The 23090-nt window shown below is 41.5% G+C and overlaps 1 protein-coding gene across 1 annotated transcript in view; it reads right to left on the bottom strand.

Annotated features, from left to right (window-relative positions):
- The window catches only part of C4H4orf19 (chromosome 4 C4orf19 homolog), a 70504-nt gene that overhangs the window by 25218 nt on the left and 22196 nt on the right, over positions 1-23090 (bottom strand). Inside the window, exon 2 of the mRNA XM_004266228.3 lies at positions 5429-5497. The gene's annotated coding sequence lies outside the window, so the exon portion shown is untranslated. The remainder of the gene's footprint in view (positions 1-5428; positions 5498-23090) is intronic.

Here is a 23090-nt window from a genome sequence, read left to right on the forward strand (position 1 = left end):
GACACAGAACATTTTTCTCATCACAGAAAGTTCTGTTAGATGGTACTGGTCTACAGGTTCTTAAATGGTGATTTTTATAGTGTTTTCAAGTACATCAAACCCCTGAAGGGATCACATTCCATGGGTCTATTAGTAAGTAGAGCCTTGCTGAGTTTGATATTTAACTAGTTATCTGTACACGGAGTAGAATTTTTACTCCAAGTTTAGTTTTCAATTGGAGCCACGGGTGGAACTAGAAACGGGTCTTTCTTACATGTCCTGATACTGTTTGATCACAGATGTTGGGGGCAAGTGCTGCTGGTGACTAATAGTCTTTGAGCCTTTGGGAAAGCACTTCTGTGTCGTGAAAAGAAGGGAGAGTTCTGGAGAACTCAGAAACTCCTGAGTTTGAATTTTAGCTCCACTACTTATAGCTGTGTGGCCTCAAGCAAATCTCTCAACCTCTCTGGGCCTCTGTTTTTTCAGATGCCAGGTTTATAAATAACGCAGGAATCAGGATAAGCCGGTGGCAGAAGCACAAAAGTGGCAGCTGCTATTCTTCTCGTCATTCTTAATCTACAGGTGAAGAGGGGCCCTCAATGAAGACGAGGGCTGACTCTCCGCACCTCTCATTTCTTCTCATCACTGCCCTGATTTCTGGCTTTTGCGGAAGGATCTATCATTGACCAGGAACTTTAGTACCTATGAGAGGAAGAGGAATTTAAGTTCAAAGAAGGGCAAGAGGAAGAAGGGGGAAGGGTACTGGCATTTACCCAAAGCCCAGGACATGCCAGCGTCCACCCGCAGGTACTACGTGTCATTCTATAAACCCTCCCAAGGTCGAGGGGAAGCTGAAGGGCATGAGAAGGTGGCTGGAGGGGAAGAGGCTTGTGGGTGGTGAAAAAGGAAGCATGGTCACACGTAAACCCACAGGAGTCAGGTAGATGAGGGCTGCGAATGCCATGCTCAGGGCCCGGCTTGATGAGATTCGCAGTTCACAATAATAAACGGCAGCAACACGTGGGACTCACGGTGGGCCGAGAGTAGAGGTGGCCGAGGGGAACTGAGCCAGCCTGTGACTTACCCACAGACAGGTTTTCATTCAGAACTTACACCATACAGTCCATCTCTGTTGCCTTCTTTAACTTCCATGAGAAGAAAAACAAAGTTTCTCCTTAAGTGGAGTTAAATTCTAAACATGATAAGCCTGAGTTGGCACCAACGCTGGTTGCCAGAATTAACTTTTCCTTGTAATTTGTAAATGCAATTCAGGCTTGTTTTCGGGTTTCCTTTTATGGGCTTCCCCCCACCCCCACCTCTCAAGCAGGGCCAATATGTGAATAGAAAGAAAAGATCTCCAGCTGGGCTCCTTTCTCCGAACTAGCTTTGCAAGCTTTGCAGCATCTTCCTTGGATACGATTCAGCTGGGGGCCTTCCCTGTATTCCAAGACGAATTCCTGCATCCTCACACAGGGGCCCTTTGTTGTCTGAGGTTATAAGAAGCTAACCACTACTTTGCACAAGGAAATATCTTTTCCCAGTGCGAAGTAATGATCAAAGAGGAATGCCATTTAAACCAAGGGAAAACAAAACCGTGATTGATATCTAGAATCTCTACGGAAAAAAAGAACGACCCTAGTTACTTCACTAAAGCACGGTCATCTGCAGTATAAAGTGTAAAATTCACTCATCTATTGATGGATTTTAAAGTTTAGTCCTTGGTACAAAGTCTCAGTACTTTTTTTAAGTATAAAAACTTTATTTTTCTTTTGTAGCTGCTCTGCTCATAAATATCTCCAATCTTTTCCAAATGCTTAAAGAACTTTTCTCATTAAAAAAAGATGTTTGTATGTGTACATATTTATATGTAAAATACATGTATATAAAATAGATGTGATTATACACAAACATGCACAAATCATACAAAGTTTGGGAAAAGGGAAGAAAAAAGCCAGCTGTAATCATAGCAATCTAACCTGTGTTAGATGCTCAGTATTTTCCCCAGGATTTGTTTTAGTTTATGTCCATCTGCATGCCTATTTTTTTTAACATCTTTATTGGAGTATAATTGCTTTACAATGGTGTGTTAGTTTCTGCTTTATAACAAAGTGAATCAGTTATACATATACATATGTCCCCATATCTCTTCCCTCTTGTGTTTCCCTCCCTCCCACCCTCCCTATCCCACCCCTCTAGGTGGTCACAAAGCACCAAGCTGATCTCCCTGTGCTATGCAGCTGCTTCCCACTAGCTATCTATTTTACATTTGGTAGTAGACATAAGTCCATGCCACTCTCTCACTTTGTCCCAGCTTACCCTTCCCCCTCCCCGTGTCCTCAAGTCCATTCTCTAGTAGGTCTGTGTCTTTATTCCCGTCTTGCCCCTAGGTTCTTCATGACCTTTTTTTTTTTAGATTCCATATATATGTGTTAGCATACGGTATTTGTTTTTCTCTTTCTGACTTACTTCACTCTGTATGACAGACTCTAGGTCCATCCACCTCACTACAAATAACTCGATTTCGTTTCTTTTTATGGCTGAGTAATATTCCATTGTATATATGTGCCACATCTTCTTTATCCATTCACCTGTTGATGGACACTTAGGTTGCTTCCATGTCCTGGCTACTGTAAATAGAGCTGCAATGAACATTTTGGTACATGACTCTTTTTGAATTATGGTTTTCTCTGGGTATATGCCCAGTAGTGGGATTGCTGGGTCGTATGGTAATTCTATTTTTAGATTTTTAATGAACTTCCATACTGTTCTCCCTAGTGGCTGTATCAATTTACATTCCCACCAACAGTGCAAGAGGGTTCCCTTTTCTCCACACCCTCTCCAGCATTTATTGTTTCTAGATTTTTTGATGATGGCCATTCTGACTGGTGTGAGGTGATATCTCACTGTAGTTTTGATTTGCATTTCTCTAATGATTAATGATGTTGAGCATTCTTTCATGTGTTTGTTGGCAATCTGTATGCCTTCTTTGGAGAAATGTCTATTTAGGTCTTCTGCCCATTTTTGGATTGGGTTGTTTGTTTTTTTGATATTGATCTGCATAAGCTGCTTGTAAATTTTGGATATTAATCCTTTGTCAGTTGCTTCATTTGCAAATATTTTCTCCCACTCTGAGGGTTGTCTTTTGGTCTTGTTTATGGTTTCCTTTGCTGTGCAAAAGCTTTTAAGTTTCATGAGGTCCCATTTTTTTATTTTTGTTTTTATTTCCATTTCTCTAGGAGGTGGGTCAAAAAGGATCTTGCTGTGATTTATGTCATAGAGTGTTCTGCCTATGTTTTCCTCTAAGAGTTTTACAGTGTCTGGCCTTTCATTTAGGTCTTTAATCCATTTTGAGTTTATTTTTGTGTATGGTGTTAGGGAGTGTTCTAATTTCATTCTTTTACATGTAGCTGTCCAGTTTTCTCAGCACCACTTATTGAAGAGGCTGTCTTTTCTCCACTGTATATTCTTGCCTCCTTTATCGAAGATAAGGTGACCATATGTGCATGGGTTTATCTCTGGGCTTTCTATCCTGTTCCATTGATCTATATTTCTGTTTTTGTGCCAGTACCATACTGTCTTGATTACTGTAGCTTTGTAGTATAGTCTGAAGTTAGGGAACCTGATTCCTCCAGTTCTGTTTTTCTTTCTCAAGATTGCTTTGGCTATTTGGGGTCTTTTGTGTTTCCATATAAATTGTGAAATTTTTGTTCTAGTTCTGTGAAAAATGTCAGTGGTAGTTTGATAGGGGTTGCATTGAATCTGTAGATTGCTTTGGGTAGTATAGTCATTTTCACAGTGTTGACTCTTCCAATCCAAGAACTGCATACCTGTTTTACACAATATATAAACAACTTCACATCCTGCTATTTTCCCCTTTAACATTATGTTTCAAGCCTTTCCCATGACAATCCATAATGTTCATAATGATTGTTTTATTTTTAAAATTTTTTTTAAAGATTTTTTTGATGTGGACCATTTTAAAAGTCTTTATTGAATTTGTTACAGTATCACTTCTGTTTTATGTGTTTTTGGTTTTTTGGCCACAAGGCATGTGGGATCTTAACTACCTGACCAGGGATTGCACCTGCACCCCCTACATTGGAAGGAGAAGTCTCAACCACTGGGTCGCCAGGGAAGTCCCCACAATGATATTTTTATATGGCTGCAAATTATTCCAATTATTATATAATTAATAATGGAAGATATATTATGCCAGCTAATTAACCATTTTTCTCTATCGCTTAACATTTTTGGAACTTTCCTTTTTCAGTAAAGTTACCCTCCTTGCAGTTTCCAAGTTCAATGTCTATGGTGCTGACTATAAACTTTACATAACTGTAAGGTGTGACATGATTTTGATTTTCTTGCCTTTCCATTTCCTAATTTTCTTCTGATACAAAGTAAAGATGATCTATAGGACCTAGTCATTAGAGACAGCCAGGAGGCTGTTTCTCCATCATAAACCAGGAAATGCTGGATCTGCAAGGCATCACCGCTCTTCAAATTCAGAGCTCTATATGGGTAAAAGACCAAGGAAAACCTGCCCAGCAATTACCTATACAGGCAGAAATCCTCTCTTCCGAAACACTTAAAGACCCTGAACAATAGATGCCAGGGAATCAGACGCAAATTTTTAACTTCTATTAAGTTAATCTTTTTTTCTCTTTGTGGCACAAGCTCTTCCCAGGCAGAGGCTTAAGGTGCGTCCCTCTTAACAGCAGGGACCCCAGGAGAAACGGCTGACAGTCATCCTGTAAACATGTAGGTGCTCCAATGCCCTTTGGATATTACCTTTTCTACTTATAAAGTCCTATTCTCAGTTTTCTCACATAAGTGGCCTAAGAAGTGTGTCTCAGAGCTGCATACTGTCTCTCACACCTTCATTCACCAAGGGCAGGTGAGGGGATGAAATGGAGGCAGAGCCTGTGGGCCAAGTCACCGCAACTGTGGGGCTGTCAGTTCACTTGTGAACGGGAGGTCAGGGAAGCTGTGGGCATAGGACTCTTCACTGGGCCCAGGAAGGCAGTGTAGTTACACTCAACAGATGTTCAAAACCCAAACTTGGGCTCTGGATCTGATGTGTGAGTGAGTGAGAGAGTGTGTGTGTGGGGGGTGGTGGTGCTGGTTGTGGTGGTGGTAGTGATGGCATCTGACACTTGAATATCCAGTATGTGTTTGGTACTTGACACTCATTATTTCATTTTCTTCCCAGCAACTCTGTGACATAAGCATTACTAGCTCCATCTTATGAATATGGAGACTGGTTTATTAAGCTTAACTAATTCATATAAGGTTACACAACTAGTAAATGGTGGAGCCAGGATTCAAAGTTCAAGCTTTTTTATTCACACCATAAAGTCTTCAATATGACAGGATTCATGTCATCAAGCCTATCGTCATGGGGACAGGTAGGAAATGTGGGAATATGGGACACAGGAGGTCAACTAACCTGGGCTTCCCATTCATGAAGGGCCTCAATGTAGACTCTTGACGAGTATCTCCAAATATACTCCCAGAGCTACATGGGGAGGATTGAAAGAAAACACTGTTCATCACACAGCTTTGAACTTCAGCCCCACGTTTCCATAGTAAATCACGAGCAGTTCCCTATGAACTAATACTTTACCTTGAGAATAGGAAAATTTTATCACCTTTATGCATGTGTGCAATATTGCAGATCTGTACAGATAAGCATTTAAAATATCCTTCAATTTTCATAATCCTGCTTTGTCATTATTTTACTTCTTTAATATATCAGTAGCCTTGGAAACAACAACAACAAAGTAATCCAGGCCTCTTTCAACCTCTGAGTGACCTTGATCTGACATTATGGTTGTTCTAAAAAAAACAGGTTGTATATTAACTGTAAGCGTAATGCAAAAAAGAAAAGTTAGGGATAGGTTTCTGTGCAATTACTTCAAGAGAAATTTTCAGGGGCAGGGAGTCAACTCTCATGTACCTGTTGTAGAGACTCCACTATTTGTGATTCCTTAAATATATGCATCTTCAGAACCTAAGAGCCGTTATCCCATGGATTACATACATGGTATTGGCACAGGTAAGCAATCAATCACTAGCAGATTTTATTAGGATGCTACTGGTCCTCCAGCTCCTGGGCCTCTCTTTTCTTGTGTAGGCAGGCAAGGGCCCTGCTGCCAAGAGGCCATCACTCTCTGCCCCAAGCTGGCCAGCCACGCCACGACTGACTGAGACTACATGTATTAAAGGAGGGACTTGAACATATCAATTAAGCTGTCCCTCGCTAAATTTCTCCCATTCTACAGTGAGATTTGTGAAGTGTTTTGACACCCTGGCTAAGCTATTAGTCTTAGTAGAGAGAGACAATGAGAACACATAAATGGCTATTAAACTGCTGTGAATAAAGATTAAAGTTAGAGGGCTTCCCTGGTGGCACAGTGGTTGAGAGTCCGCCTGCTAATGCAGGAGACACGGGTTCGTGCCCCGGTCCAGGAGGATCCCACATGCCGCGGAGCGGCTGGGCCCGTGAGCCATGGCCGCTGGGCCTGTGCATCCGGAGCCTGTGCTCCGCGACGGGAGAGGCCACAGCAGTAAACCCGCGTACCGCAAAAAAAAAAAAAAAATTAAAGTTAGAGTCACAGCATTTTGGGGTGGGAAGGATTGGGAACTGCAGCCCTGAGAGGCTGTGACTGCCAGTATTACTTTTTAAAATTTATTTTAAAAATATATTTATTTATTTGGCTGTGTCAGGTCTTAGTTGTGGCACATGGGATCTTCGTTGCGGCATGAGGGGTCTTTCGTTGTGGTGCACGGGCTCTCTAGTTGTGGCTTGCAGGCTCCAGAGCACATGGGCTCAGTAGTTGTGGCACATGGGCTCTCTTGTTGTGGCACGCGGGCTTCAGAGCACATGGGCTCAGTAGTTGAGGTGTGCAGGCTTAGTTGTCCTGCGGCACGTGGGATCTTAGTTTGTTCCCCCTGTAGATCCCTAATCAGGGATCGAACCAGCATCCCTTGAATTGGAAAGCGGATTCTTAACCACTGGACCACCAGGGAAGTCTGCTGCCAGTATTATTTTTGCTACACCATGCTGCTGTCCTTGTAGAGATCTGGAGCAGGGGTCAGGCCACCTGTTTTTGCTAAGTAAAGTTTTACTGGAGTACAGCTATGCCCATTCATTTATGAGTTGTCTATGGCTGCTTTCGAGCTACACAGCAGTGTTGAGTAGTCGCTACAGATGTCGTATGACCCACAAAGCCTAAAATATTGACTCTCTGGCCCTCTACAGAAAAAGTGCTGACTCTGGCTCTACAGGATGAACAAAGCAGATGAGGAGGAACCAAGCCATGCCAGAACCATGTGAGTGAACTTGGCAGTGGGTCTTTGGAGGCCTGCCAATGGGCACCTGAGTGAGCTTGGGAGCAGGTTCTCTAGCTCATATGCAGCCAGGAGATGAACACGGCCCTGGCCAACAGCTTGACTATAACCCCACGAGAGACCTTGAACCAGCGGTGCCCTGTTAAACTGTGCCTGGGTTCCTGTGAGATAACAAATGTTTGCTGTTTTAAGCTGCTAATGCAGGGGGTGGGGAGGGGGTACTTTGTTACACAGCAATAGATAACTAATACAATTGTGTCTCATTAGCTGGGCTCACCTTTTCAAGGCGAGTGAAATTCTACCTCCTGGGTCAAAGTGCCATTACGATCTGCTCTGTGGAGCCTTTTGGACCCCTGGTCCCCATCTCCAAATGGAACCATCTATGCCAACCAACTGCTTACTCAGAGTCTATCCCTTGGCCTTAGATGTCTGTCTCTCTGGCTGGTGCTGTGTCTCATTCAATTCTGTTACCACAGAATCTGATTTAGTACCTATTATTCATAGTGGAATTATAATATTTACTGAGTGCTTACTATATGCATTAAGCACTTTATGTGCATTACCTCATTTAACCCTCACAACCACCTTAGGAGGTAGATACTATTTTTCAGCCCATTAATTAGGGGAGAAAGCAAAGGTTAAAGAGGTTAAGCAATCTGCCTTTTATCCTCTGGTGAGCTAGTGGGAGCACCAATATTTGAGCTCTGACTGACCCTAAAGCTGCCACATTCTGTTGACTGGGACCCAAAGTCCCAGGATATGTGGCTCCAGGCTTGGCACCGCCACATTTTTTTTTTTGCGGTACGCGGGCCTCTCACTCTTGTGGCCTCTCCCGTTGCGGAGCACAGGCTCCGGACGCGCAGGCTCAGCGGCCATGGCTCATGGGCCCAGCCGCTCCACGGCATGTGGGATCTTCCCGGACCGGGGCATGAACCCGCATCCCTTGCATCCACAGGCGGACTCTCAACCACTGCGCCACCAGGGAAGCCCAGCACTGCCACATTTAACTGTGGACCCAGAAAAGTCACTCACGCAGAGGCCACCAGTGTCCTCCTTCATAAAGTAGCTATGATGATGATGATGTCCCTTTCCTATCAGAGTTACTGTGCGAAAAAGCACATGTGCTGAAATACTGATCTTTAGTTCACAGCAAATGTGGAATCAAAATGAAGTGATTTTCTGATCTTTGACCAGGCACCCATGGCAGACCTAAAAGAAGATCAGGAAAACAGGCTGAGCTGGACAGAAGTGGGAGGGCACTTCAGGGAAGACCCAGAGGGAGGGGAAAAGGGACACTGGAATCTGCTTCCGACACCCCTTCCCACCTCCTGTTCCTCCCTCTCCTGCTCTTGGCATCACTGTGGCCCCTGTGCCCCATCTGCAAAAATCCTCCAAACAGTGGTGGGTTGGATAATGAGGAGAAATCCTCAGTTCTTTCACACTTTGGGAGTTTTTACTGGGACTGCCCTGAGCTCTCTCCTCCCTGGAAGTAAATCACCAGCAGTAGTTCCCTATGAACTAGTGGTCCTGGTTCTGAGCTCCCACAGTACCTGCCATACCTCGCATACAAGGGACTCTGAATGTTTCACAGTTGCCTCCTTAGTGTGTAGCAGAGTGCTTGACATACATTCGACTGATTTTAGATGAATAACGGAAAGAATTTTCACCCACTTCTAAGCCTGTTCTGTGCTAGAATGTAAATCCCGTAAGGAAACTGCCTGGTGCTCAATCCAGCACCAGGCATGTAGTGGGAGCTCAATAAGTATTTGTTAACCAGCTGGCCCTAAACGTTTGGCCTCATATTACTAGATCCAGGGCAGTATGGTTTGATTAAAGGGAGCTGAATTCAAGGAATGGCTTCGAGGTTCAGAAGACACCCCAACTGTGGCCACACTAGAATGGATTCCCAGGAGCTTCCTGGACATGGGTTCTCGTGACTTAAGTTCCTAGACTTCATGAAGCTATAACATCAATGTGTGCACTCAATCTCCAGGAAAAGCATTATCTATCTATTCTGCTCAGACGGCAGCCAAATGACCTTGTATTTAAATTGTATGTTTCTTGGAGCAGTGATCTTCAAAAGCTAAAAAAAAAAAAAAAAAGAGAGAGGTACTTCTGTATGGACTACCTATTTCATCTTGCTTCCTTAAATGCCACTGATACACACACACACAAATACCAAAAACCAACATTGCTTCTCTTCCAACTAACAACAAAATCCCAAGAGATCAAAAACTTCAAGGTTTCCTCTCAGTATCAGTTCTGATAAGTTAGGTAAAATGGACGTCCCAAGAAAATAAAGAACCTGACATATTCTTAACATCAAAACCAGAAAAAAATGCTGCCTAATAATCACCCAGAAAACGTGCACTGTAAGTATTTCCCACCGTTACTTGGCAATCCACCTACTTTTCTAAGGGAACCAAGAACTCTGCAGACATCATCTGTCTCCATCAAGATGCCTGTACGAACCTGAGTCAGATATATCTTGCCCAGTTATTATTTTTATCTCTGCCACTTAAGCATTCCTAATCATATGTAAGCAATTTTCCAGAAAATATTGGAAGTGTCCCTAGCTATTGTTTTTTTCCTTCCTTGTTTTCCATTAATAGATATTAGATGTCCGTGAGATTCAGGTAGGAAGGATGGCAGTTTTCAAAATTTTGCATATTAAAGTTTGCTCAAAGAAAATGAAAACATTTGGCCAAAGGAAATTTGCTTATGTGTAAGCTAAAATCAACAGCAAGCCCCACTTCCCACAGTGTGGAGTGCAACATGGAAAACCCAGTTTGTGGAAACAGTCCAAAACCAATTAAAGTAGATTTAAGTAACTGAGCATATAAAAATATGCATAACAATCCACAGATTTCTAGAGTATTTCTAGAGAGTGGTACAGGGTAGAAGGAAAACAAAACCAGAAATTGATACGCTCTTAACCTACTTGTAATTCACTCAACTAAGTAAATATGAGACTGGCTTAAATTCCCAAATTTTCAATCCTTAATATTTTCTTAGCCTGATATAGTAACACATAAAGTGTATTAACTTACTGTCTTTGGGGGAAAAAATACTGCTGCTTAAACCAGAGATAGCTGGAAAAGGATCCTACAATCTTCATTAGCAATAAAAGGTACATAGATGCATGGAAACAAAATCCATGAGGAGACATTTATCTGTAACCTGCTTTGGGGTAGTCTGAAGATTTCTTGACAGTATTCCCTCTCGCCAGTGGACTAATGCAATAAATTTAACACCAGAAGAACTTGGCATGCTTTTTAGCTTCTCTTTTTTAACAATGGGATAAAAAAACTGTATTCCTATTTCAACTATGTTCAAAATTGTGCCAGTGCTTTGGGGGAATGCAAGAACTTTGCTCTGTGGTTCTAGCAGGTGCAAAACTTGTAGACCAATTATACCCCACAGACAGTGGTGCACTGGCAATGTTTAACAACTGGTTCTACAGAAAAAAAAAAAGTTTATTATAAATAAAGCATGTGTAGCACACAGTTTATAAGTAATAATAAAAACCCCAGGGCTTGCCTGGTGGCGCAGTGGATGAGAGACCACCTGCCGATGCAGTGGATGTGGGTTCGTGCCCCGGTCCGGGAAGATCCCACATGCCGCGGAGCGGCTGGGCCCGTGAGCCATGGCTGCTGAGCCTGAGTGTCCGGAGCCTGTGCTCCGCAACGGGAGAGGCCACAACGGTGAGAGGCCCGCATACCACAAAAAAACAAAAAAACCCCAACAGTTTCTTTTTATAACGAATTCCATAGGGACAACTTATTTTCACAGAATGCTTTAACTGAGTTTTGCCAGACTCTTCTGCCAGTAAGCATAGATCTGATTTGAATGTTAGTTGATATTTTCATTTGAGTTAATAAGTTAGACAAAAGTGAGAAAAGGAATACATTTCTTGGAATTTCACTTGGTTGTTAATGACTAGTTCTTTGCTGAATCAGACAACAGCTTTTAAATACTGGAAGAAAACTTCCTCCAGGAATTTTTTGGGTTATCCTCATGTAAAAGCTACAGACTCAGCAAACTTTTACATTTAACTTGCATTAACATTTTCTTCATCATAGTCATAAGTGTCGTCAAGCAACCACATATTAAATCGAGCCAGGCTTTATAGCATTCGCCACTTTCCATGGTGTAAATGCTTCCGTCACGGCTGATTTCAAGCTAGCAATGTTGGGTCCCTGAACACAAAGCTGGACAGATGTACGGTTTTACACCATTACAGAGTGTTTCTACCACACAGATATGATAGATGTAAATACCCTCAAGAACACAGAAAACAGTAAAATAATTAGGAAGTGATGAGTTTTGAGTATTTATTAACTTTGTTTTTACTTTAATTATACTTTAATAGAATTCAACTTTTCGTATCACCTCACAACATTTCTGAAATTCCAAAATTCCTCAGCCAGTCCTGGTGGCTCCAGCACAAGGTTTCAGGGTTCTGGCCTGAAGGGCAAACGCATTTCTCAGACAATTTTCCCTCGGGCACACACCACTACCCTCCAATTAGCAGTGACCCCAGGCCCAACTTCCCCTGCTGAGAGTTAATCAATCTCCAGGGGTGGGATGTTGGGCATTAGGTTCTCAGTAAAGTATTAACACTTAGGGAGGGAGGAAATGACTTCAGCACAGTCACATGACTCAGAGACATTACTCAGTTTCCTCACCTGTAGAATGGGGATGATGCTGTTTCTAGTGCGATTATAAGGATTAGAGATAAGGCATACAAAGGTCCTAAATTAATGCCTTGAATATAACTGTTTATTGTTAAGATAGTGGCGGGATCACTGTAAAAGACTGCTTTCCTGGACACACATGGATCCGTCAGGAAGCTGCTTCCTCTGTAATAGAGAAGCACTTTTCAAATGTGAGTGAAAGATGAGCGGGCCAGGTCACAGTCAGATTTCTTGAGTATATGAAAGATTATTACCTGGCTCCCCAAATCACTATTTCATCTCTGCTCAGGAAATACAAAGAAAAACACACACACACTCACAAAAGTGAAGGGAAACTTGTAATTGGAGAGTTTTAGCACAGACCCAAAGGGTAACTTGTAACAGTAAATATTTTCTGTTGATGTTATTTTATGTTATTTTCCTATCCCAGAGGAAACACACAAATGCTTGTAGAATTGAAATGAATCATCTCTTTCTCTCTATTCTCCCGTTTTAGTTTCTTTGGGCTGAACACATTTCGGAATTGTAAATGTGGTGCCTGTAATTACTCCAACTTAAATCCGGATGCCTTGAATCATCAGAGAGGCTCAAGTCCTCTGGCCTTTCCCTTCCTTTCCTTCCTTTTCTAGTACCCAGGGTCCTTCCTCACCCTCTTCTGGAACCCACTGTGCTCATTCACTCTTCTTGGGCTCTCCACAGGGGATTACTGCTTTGGCCTCTCTCAATATCACCTCCGTCATTTGCCTTAGATACACTCCAGAAGAGGGTATCTATTTAACCTTCGTTTCATTAAAAATACTCCTCTCTTCACTAAGCAGTAAAAGATAAGAAGTCATCACAGAATGGTTTTAGGTGTGGAAGCCAGCTTCCCAGCTGGGACCCCGTGATCCTCGCCTCCTGGCATCACATCCTATGGCAGTCCTCTTCCCACACTGAAACAAGGCTGCGTGTTCAATAAAACATGGCAGAAATGATGATGTGTGACTGCCAGTGTTAGGTTAGAGAAGGCATAATTGCTTCTGTAACGGTCTCTCAAGTGGTTCAGTCTGAAGGAAGCCAGCTGCCCTGCTCTAAGGACACTGATGCAGTGGAGAGGCCCCGTGGGGAGGAACACACCTGACCCACCCTGGAGGTACATCCTCCAGTGCCAGTTAAGCCTGTGACTGAAGCCACAGCCAGACACCTGACTGTACCCTTAGGAAAGACCCCAAGCCAGAAAGGCACACCTCTCAAATTCACGGCCCTCTCTTTTGCCCTCACCGCAGGATGCTTTTCCAGGCTTCTGCTGAGGTGGAGGGGATGCTGCCGCCCAGATGCTTGCAGTAGCAAAAGGAGGTAGGGTACCAGCTGCTTGTTAAACCAAGTTCAGCCGCTGCTGCCATTCTGGCCTCAGCCTCCTCTCAGCCTGAGGTGCTGCTGCTGCTACTCCTGGAGCCCTGGCAGGACCCTGCCCTGAACACTGGTGGGGCTCATCTGTCCCGCTTCCAGCTTCTGGGTCAGCTTTTTCAGGTCCACTGAGTTCGTGGCCACTCATCCACCTGTCTTCTAGCAGCAGTAGGTGCCTCGGGTCTCTGAAACTGGGGATGTCCAGGCAATATTCAGGGTGGGGACCATATAAAGATAGGAGGATGGAGTAAATAGGCACGAAGCATCCCAGGATTCCTCCAGTCTACTTCTCACCCTCAATCTCCTAAACAAACACTGGCAGCCAGGCCCTTACCCTCTGGGCAAGAGTTTGTAGGTATTTTCTTAGGGGATCTGGCCAACACATGACGAAAGCCCTAAAGATGCTGACAGTAGAAGTTCCCTAACAGCTGGCTCAGCCAGCTCATTACAAGGAAAGTCATCATCAGGAAGTGCAACCCTCCCCCCACCCTCACATTCTTATTCGGAACTTCAGTTTTTAGTTCCTTACTCTTATATCTGAGAACACTAATGATTATCAAATAGCTGAAGAAAACCAAAAAAACAATGCGGAGAGATCAGGAACTGCGGAGTAAAAAGAAAATTTCAAAAATTATTATTAAAAAACTCATAGAGATAAGAGAAATACATTGTCTCATGAAGCAAGAAAATGATACTGTTAAAAAAAGAGCATTCAGAGAACAAAAAAAGGCCTCTTAGGAATTAAAAACATGACAGCATAAATAAAAACTTCAATTGAAGGAATCTAAGTTAAAATTAAGAAATTGGAGTGAAAAGACAAAGAAATAGGTAACAGGAGAGGAAGAATAAGAAAAGCAGATAAATAATCCAGGAATGCCAGGAGATCTAGAAAGTAAAACAAAACACCCACAGAAGAAGAAACATCAACAAAATAATTCGAGAAAATTCCCCAAAACTGGAGGGTAGATTTTCTAGACTTAAAAGGCTCACTGAGTGTTCAGTGCAGTGGATTAAAAAAAAACAAAAAAAACAGGGGCCTCCCTGGTGGTGCAGTGGCTGAGAGTCTGCCTGCCGATGGAGGGGACATGGGTTTGTGCCCCGGTCCGGGAAGATCCCACATGCCGCGGAGCGGCTGGGCCCGTGAGCCATGGCCGCTGAGCCTGCGCGTCCGGAGCCTGTGCTCCGCAATGGGAGAGGCCACAACAGTGAGAGGCCCGCGTACCGCAAAAAAACACAAAAAAACAACTGGCACTGAGGAATATCATTGTGAAATTTCTCAATATATTCAACCAACTTTCAGAGAAGAAAATACAGTTTTATATATGTATAAAGGACTGGGAATTGGAATGGGGGTTGGTATTAGAATACTTTTCAACAGCCATACTGTGGATAAGGAAACAGTGGAGCAATATCTTCAAAATTCTGAAGAAAAAATATTTGCTTGAAAATAATTTCCAACATAGAACTCTCTAGGCAATCATGCTATCAGTCAAGTGAGGTATTGATAGAATACAGACATTTTAGACAGGCAAGTTCTTACATACCTTTAAACCTCCTTATGCTTTTTCTTAGGGAGCTACTGTAGGATGTGGTCCATGAAAATGAAGGAATAAAACAAACAAACAAACAAAAAAAGATGTGAGGTCTAGGAAATAGCTCTGACACAGGAGAGAAGTAAAGGGACTCTGTGGATGGTAATGCAGAAGACCTCAGATAACCAGGCAGAGGGGGCAACCAGTCCAGATGAACAGGTCAGCGGTTTCTGAGAGAGACTTCTTCAGACGCATGAAACTGACATAATTGACATAACACCTGATATGAAACTGATAGAATCACGAAGCACCTTCAGAGAATATCTAGACAACTGGCAAATATTTCAGTACTGAATGAATGTTAAGTACATAAAACACACACACACACACACACACACAGACAAAAATAAATAAACAAGTAAAAAGAAAATTATTAACTCCAGGGATAAGTTGTGCTGATAGGAAAAACATAGTTTAGTATAGGCCCCATTTCTGAATAGCACATATAGTCATAATAATGTAAATTTTGAATACTTTTCTAATCAAAACTGAGATGTAACTATACTGTGAGGATGCCAATTGCACATGGTATAGACCAGGAGAATAAAGAGCTAAGTCCTCATGTTCAAAGGTGAAAGCTAATGTGCGGTGCCTCAAACTGAAAAAGCAGGAGGTGGCAACACTTACCTGCCATTAGGCATATGGAGGCAGAAAAGTGGTCTTTCTGGGGAGGGAAATAAGGAGCAGGGTCTGGGACCTGTTCTTTCTTGTATGAAACCTCGTAGAACTAGCAGGTTTTAAAAATTGTACCCTGATATACATAACTTTGATGAAAATTTAAAAAGATAATTTAAAATGTAACAGTATAGGGGCTTCCCTGGTGGCACAGTGGTTGAGAGTCCGCCTGCCGATGCAGGAGACACGGGTTCGTGCCCTGGTCCGGGAAGATCCCACATGCCGTGGAGCGGCTGGGCCCGTGAGCCATGGCCGCTGAGCCTGTGCGTCCGGAGCCTGTGCTCCGCAACGGGAGAGGCCACAGCAGTGAGAGGCCCGCGTACCGCAAAAAAAAAAAAAAATGTAACAGTATATAGAGAGCTAACATGTGACTGCTTTTTCAAAATAACATCTATGTGATTTTGGTAAATATTTTGGGTGTTTACTTTCCTTTTTAATAAATTGAGAGGCTTGGACTACATAACTGCTATGGTCCCTTGACCTCTACACGTGTATGTTTTTTGTATCTCTTTGTACGTGTCTGGACTTGTGAACACCAACATACAGAGATCTGATAATCAATAGTGGAACCCCCTTGATTATTTGATCATTAAAAATTCATATGTATTATCCACATATCTGCAAAGATACAATCCGATACTACCAAATGAAGGAGAACAAGGCGGCTCAACCATCTACCGATTTGTAGAAAAACACCTGAGGCTGCATTTCTGTCTTCCTCTGTCCATGTGAGAGGAGACACAGGAAGAGACTAAAGTTCCCTGCTGGTTAGACCCTGGCCTGTGACGCACGCACTGTGACGAGGACCTCAAAGTTAATATTTATCCATCTCAGGGAGTTAAACTTGGCTTGAGAACTTGGGGGGTGGGGAGAAAAAGGAAAGTGCTACATACTCTGGTGGAGATTTGTGCTCAAGTCAATGTTAATCTTGGTAGCATAGCCAAGTCACTCGCATCCTCTCTAGCATGTGCCAAGGAAGAACGTGGCGAGTCCTTCAACAAAACCAACACTAAAGTGGGGAGGGCAGAGTATGGAACTTTGAATTAAAGAGAGATACGAGGATTGTGAAGGTGATTTCTTCCTAGCTTGGTGACTGGTAAATCACTTAATCTCTCTATGCCCTAAATTCTTCGTCCATAAATATATATTCCATGTAGCTGTTAGAAGTATACGTGTTAACACCCGTAGAACACTGAAAACAGTGCCTTGATATATCTTCTCTAAAAATAGATGCAAAGAACGTAACTGATTTATAGGGGTCTTGGGTTCATGGCTGGCGTGCACTTGCATGGGCGCTCTCTCTCTCTCTTTAACCTGGTCTTTATTTATGTAACCTGGTCTTCAGGATGATGGAAGCTCTAAGAGGATAGACTTTCCCATGACAGATTTGGTCAAGTCAATCTCGAAAAGTCAAGGAACGTATTGCTCACTGACTATAGGAAGCTTGTTTGGCAAAATCTCAGGTTACATTCATTTGCACTAACATTTAGTATCTGACGCTGAAGCTTTCCTTTGGTTGCCAGATGTATTTGGCACTCTGGAGGGGATGGACAAACTCCGTACTAGTGCCAAGTCAAGGAGTCCAAGGACTGGTTTAAGGACACACCCTCATCCTTTTTTGTTATCCCAGGTCCTCAACAACATCTGGCATACAGAGAAGGAGTTCGTTTGTTGAATTTAAAATGAAAAAAAAAAAATACATTGATATGCTTCTCAAAGTCAAAAGTTATGTAACATACCTTATAGTCACCCACAATTCTCTCATCTAAGAATGCAATCTTATTTTTCGCATTCATTTTTCTGTTTATACTAAAACTTTTATAGGTTAAACCACTATATTAAACAGAATGTTAGTGTATCATATTATAGTATGTGTAATTTACATTTAAAGAAATTAATAAGGAAGACTGTCATCCTATGGAAGTAGTACTGTTTAGTTGTGAGCTATTTTTACCTAAAAAAACCCCAAAGAATATGAATTCCTTATCAGATTTATGGTTTGCAAATATTTTCTCCCATTTCATAGGTTGCCTTTCTCTCCGTCATTTCTTTTGCTATGCAGCTTTTATTTTTTTAAAAATTTTTAAATATTAATTAATTTTATTTTTGGCTGTGTTGGGTCTTAGTTGCGGCACGCAGGATCTTCATTGCAGCACGTGGGATCTCTCGTTGTGGCACGTGGGTTTCTCTCTAGTTGTGGCATACAGGCTCAGTAGCTGTGGCTTAGTTGACCTGCAGCATGTGGGATCTTAGTTCCCCGACCAGGGATTGAATCCATGTCCCCTGCATTGGAAGGCGGATTCTTAACTACTGGACCACCAGGGAAGTCCCCCATGCAGGTTTTTAGCTTGAGGTAGTCCCATTTGTCTATTTTTGCTTTTGTTTCTTGTGCTTTTGGTGTAAGATCCCAGAAATCATCGTCAAGATCAATGTCATGAAGGTTTTCTGTTATGTTTTCTTTTCGGAGTTTTATAGTTTCAGGTCTTAGGTTTACATCTTTAGTCATTTATGAGTTGATTTTTGTGTATGGTTTAAGATAAGGGTCCAATTTCGTTCTTTTGCATGTGGATATCCAGTTTTCCCAACTGTCTCTTCCTCATTGCGTACTCTTGGCACCCTTGTCAAAGATCAGTTGAACTCATGCTGTAGACTATAGGTCTGTATGCCCTAATGAATGGGATTAGTGCCTTTATAAAAGAGACCACAGAAAGCTCTCTTGCTCCTTATGCCACATGAGGTTATGGCAAGAAAACAGCTCTCTATGAACCAGGAAGTGAGCTCTCACCAAATACTCAATCCCAACACCTTGATCTTGTATTTCCCAGCCTCCAGAACTGTGAGAAATAAGTTACTGTTGTTTATAAGCCACCCATTCTATGGTATTCTGTTATAGCAGCCTGGATGGACTAAGACACCATATATTTATAAACTTATTTCTGGACATTTTATTCTGTTCCATTAGTCTATATGTCTGTTTTTATGCCAGTACCATACTGTTTTAGTTACTGTAGCTTTGTAACACATTTTGAAATCAGAAAGTGTGATACCTCAAGCTTTTTCTGTCTCAAGTTTGCTTTGGCTATTCTGGGTCTTCTGTGGTTCTGAATGAATTTTAGGATTGTTCTTTCTTTTTCTCTAAAAAATGCCATTGAGAGTTTGACAGACATTGCACTGAATCTGTAGATCATATTGGGTAGTATGGACACTTTAACAATATTAAGTCTTCCAATCCATGAACATGAGCTGTCTTTCTGTTTATTTCTGTCTTCTTTATTTCTTTCAACAACGTTTTGTAGTTTTCAGTGCACAGGTCTTTCACCTTCTTGGTTAAACTTATTCCTATAAAAATAAAGTATTTTATTTTGTTGCTGCCACTTTAACTCGGATTTCTTAATTTCCTTTTTGGATAGTTTGTTGTTAGCACATAGAAATGCAACTGATTTTTTAAAGTTGATGCTATATCCTGTGACTTCACTGAATTCCATAATAGTTATAATTTGTGTGTGTGTGTGTAATCTTTAGACTTTTCTACATGTAAGATCCTGTGGATTTTTATAATCATTTCATAAATGGTGGTAGGACAACAGGTTATTAGGGAAAAGTTAGATCCTGAATTAAATGAGAATAAAAATATTTGGAGGGAAATACAAGTGAATATTTATCTAATTTAAGAATAAGGAAGGGCTCTTCAGTTACTACAGGTCTGGAAGAAACACAAGTAAAAGATTAACAGATTACATAAAAAGTAAATATTTTTCACCTTAAGAGGTGAAAAATTGCAAAGATCAAATGGAACAACATTTATGACACAGATGATAAAGGGTTACTATCTTTAACTTTAAAAGGGTTCATAATTCAACAGGATATTTATTAAAGACATCATAAAAAAAATAACAAAGGACATGGCCAACCAATTAAGAAATGAATAAATACTAAAGCCAATGAACATGAAAAATTATTCAACTACAGAAATAAATAAATGCAAATAACTGTATAACACTTTTGTCAAGTAAGTTGAACTTTTTGTTTAATGATAACAACCAGTGTTAAAAAGTCTTTAAAATATCAGTTATTTTTGCTCCAAAAATTCTAGTCCTTGGAGCCTAAACAAAGAATGTAATCAGAGAATCAGAGAGGTATGAGTAAAGATCTTTTTATTTATTTATTTATTTTTGGCTGTGTTGGGTCTTCATTGCTGTGCATGGGCTCTCTCTAGTTGCGGTGAGTGGGGGCCACTTCTCGTTGCAGTGTGTGGGCTTCTCACTGTGGTGGCTTCTCCTGTTGCGAAGCACAGGCTCTAGGCATGTGGGCTTCAGTAGTTGTGGCGCACAGGCCTAGCTGCTCCACGGCATGTGGGATCCTCCCGGACCGGGGCTCGAACCCGTATCCCCTGCATCGGCAGGCAGACTCTCAACCACTGCGCCACCAGGGAAGCCCTTGTTGTCGTTTTTGTTTTTAGTGTTATTGAGCCTGCTACTCAAGCCTTTCCAGGGATACTGCAAGCATTCGATTCCCTGTATTAAATTTCCTTTTGCTTGACATAGCTAACGTAACTTCTGTTTCCTGCAAGTGAACTCTGATTGAGAGGGACATCTACTCTTGTATTAAGAGGGAAGGAAGGATGGATATACATGTAGATAAATTTTTGTGTGTGTATGTATGTGATGGCAATCTCCTCAAATGCAGGAGTTTTTTAAGCTGAGGTATGCAGAGCCTCAAGGATCTCCTAAATAGGGTTCACGGCATCTGTGAACTTAAATGAGTAAAAGTCATATCTCCTTCTTACCTAACCTCTAACTTAAATTTAGTATTTTCTTCAATTCTGAATGTAGGCATCAAACCACAGCATCATTGGCAGTTCCTGTGACTTCGCCTCTAATAGAAAGTACATATTTTCATATTACATTAGAGCTATTGTAGATCTCAAAACATTGTTTATGCTCATAACTATGGTATTTATTAGACTCCTGTTAGATCTTGTTCTGTAATACATTTATAAAGAAACACACACTGACGTTCTTCCAAAGATGACATAACGGGCACATGAAAAGATGCTCAAGATCACTAATTATTAGAGAAATGCAAGTCAAAACAGCTATGAGATATCATCTTACACCTGTCAGAATGGCTATCATCAAAAGATCTACAAATAACAAGTGTTGGAGAAGATGTGGAGAAAAGGGAACCCTCATACACTGTTGGTGGGAACGTAACTTGGTACAGTTACAGTATAGAGGTTCCTCAAAAAACTAAAAACAGAACTACCATATGCTCCAGCAATTCCACTCCTGGGTATATATCCAAAAAACCCCAAAAAACAAAAAACAAAAAGAAAATACTAATTCGAAAAGATACATGGCACCCCAATGTTCATAGCAGCATTATTTACAATAGCCAAGACATGGAAGCAACCCAAGTGTCCATCAACAGATGAACAGAAAAAGAAGATGTACACACACACACACACACACACACACACACACACACACACACACACAATGGAATATTAGTCAGACATAAAAAGAATGAAATTCTGTCATTTGTCCCAATCTGGATGGACCTAGCAAATATTACACCTAGTAGAATAAGTCAGAGTTAGCAAATCTTATATGATACCACTTATATGTGGAATCTAAAAAGTAACATAAATGACTATATATGCAAAACAGAAACAGACTCACAGATGTAGAAAATAAACTAGTGGTTACCAAAGGGGAGCGGGAAGTGGGGAGGGGCAAAATAGGGGTATGGGATTAAGAGATACAAATTACTGTGTATAAAACAGATAAGCAACAAGGATATATTGTATAGCACAGGGAATTATAGCCATTATCTTGTAATAACTTTTAATGGAGTATAATCTGTAAAAATACTAAATTATTATGCTGTACACCTGAAACAAATATTGTAAATCAACTCCACTTCAATTTAAAAAGTGGAATATAAAAAAGAAGCACATTACATCACAATTTTTAAAAATTGATAACTCTATTTCCTTTGCAGTCCTATGTATTTTATTTTATGCATTTAAAAATATCATCCTGAAAAGGGGTCCATAGGCTTCAACAGACTGGTAAAGCAGTCCATAGCAAAAAACATGTTAAGAAGCCTGTTCTAATGTCTTCTATTTTGCCTGTAAAGTGGGGTTTCTAAACTTTGGCACTAGTGATATTTTAGGATGGATAATTCTTTCTTTCAGGGGACTGTTTTTGCACTGTAGGATGTTCCGGAGCCTTGACTATGCTAGTAGCACCCTTCCTGACCACACGACAATCAAAGAAATTGTTACCTGCGGGGCAAAAGTGACCCTGGTTGAGAATCACTAAAGTAGTGCTAAGCGTGAGGAAGGTGACTAGGTCTGAGATCTGACTGGAGAGGGCTCAAAATGGATGCAACAGAGGACGGCAGAGAGAAATGACTAAAGAAAACATGCAATTGAGTGATGTTGAGGGACCAGCTGAAATCATCCACAGTCATCCCTCAGTATCCCTGGGGGATACAGGATCCCCATGGATACTACTGATAAAATCCGAGGACATTCAAGTCCCTTATATAAAATGGCAGAGTATGTGTATATAACCTACAAATACCCTCCCATATACTTTAAATTATCTCTAGATTATTTATAATAGCTAATACAACATAAATGTTATGTAAATAATTGTAAATACAAGGTAAATGCTATGTAAATAGTTGCTGGTGTGTGGCAAATTCAAGTTTTGCTTTTTGGAACTTTCTGGAACTTTTTTCAAATATTTTTGATCTGCAGCTGGTTGAATCCACAGATGCAGAACCTGCAAATATAGAGGGCTGAATGTGTAGAGTAGCCCACGGATAAGAGGTTTTTCAAGTTGTTGTCGTTGGTTTTTTTTTAGTTAGTTTATTTATTTTTGGCTGTGCTGGGTCTTCATTGCTGCGCGTGGGCTTTCTCTAGTTGCAGCAAGTGGGGGCTACTCTTTGTTGCGGTGCGCAGGCTTCTCATTGCAGTGGCTTCTCTCGTTGCGGGGCATGGGCTTTAGGCTCGCGGGCTTCAGTAGTTGTGGCACGCGGGCTCAGTAGTTGTGGCGCACGGGCTTTGTTGCTCTGCAGCACGTGGGATCTTCCTGGACCAGGGCTCGAACCCGGGTCCCCTGCATTGGCAGGCAGATTCTTAACCACTGTGCCACCAGGGAAGTCCCTCAAGTTGTTTTCTTCTACTCATCATACATGATGAATATTCAAATGATGGACAGTCTACCATCAACAGCATTTGTGATATAGGTGCTGACTTACAAATGAGATGGGCTGGAGTTACCTACAACGTCCGAAGTACTGTTTCTTCCCCTGATCCAAATGCTAACATGTCTTAACATGCTGGTTGAAAAAAACACTTTATTCAAGCAGGAGGAAAATGAGAACATTTAGAACT

Source organism: Orcinus orca, chromosome 4 (genome assembly GCF_937001465.1).
Source record: "Orcinus orca chromosome 4, mOrcOrc1.1, whole genome shotgun sequence".
In the NCBI taxonomy this organism is placed as follows: domain Eukaryota; kingdom Metazoa; phylum Chordata; class Mammalia; order Artiodactyla; family Delphinidae; genus Orcinus; species Orcinus orca.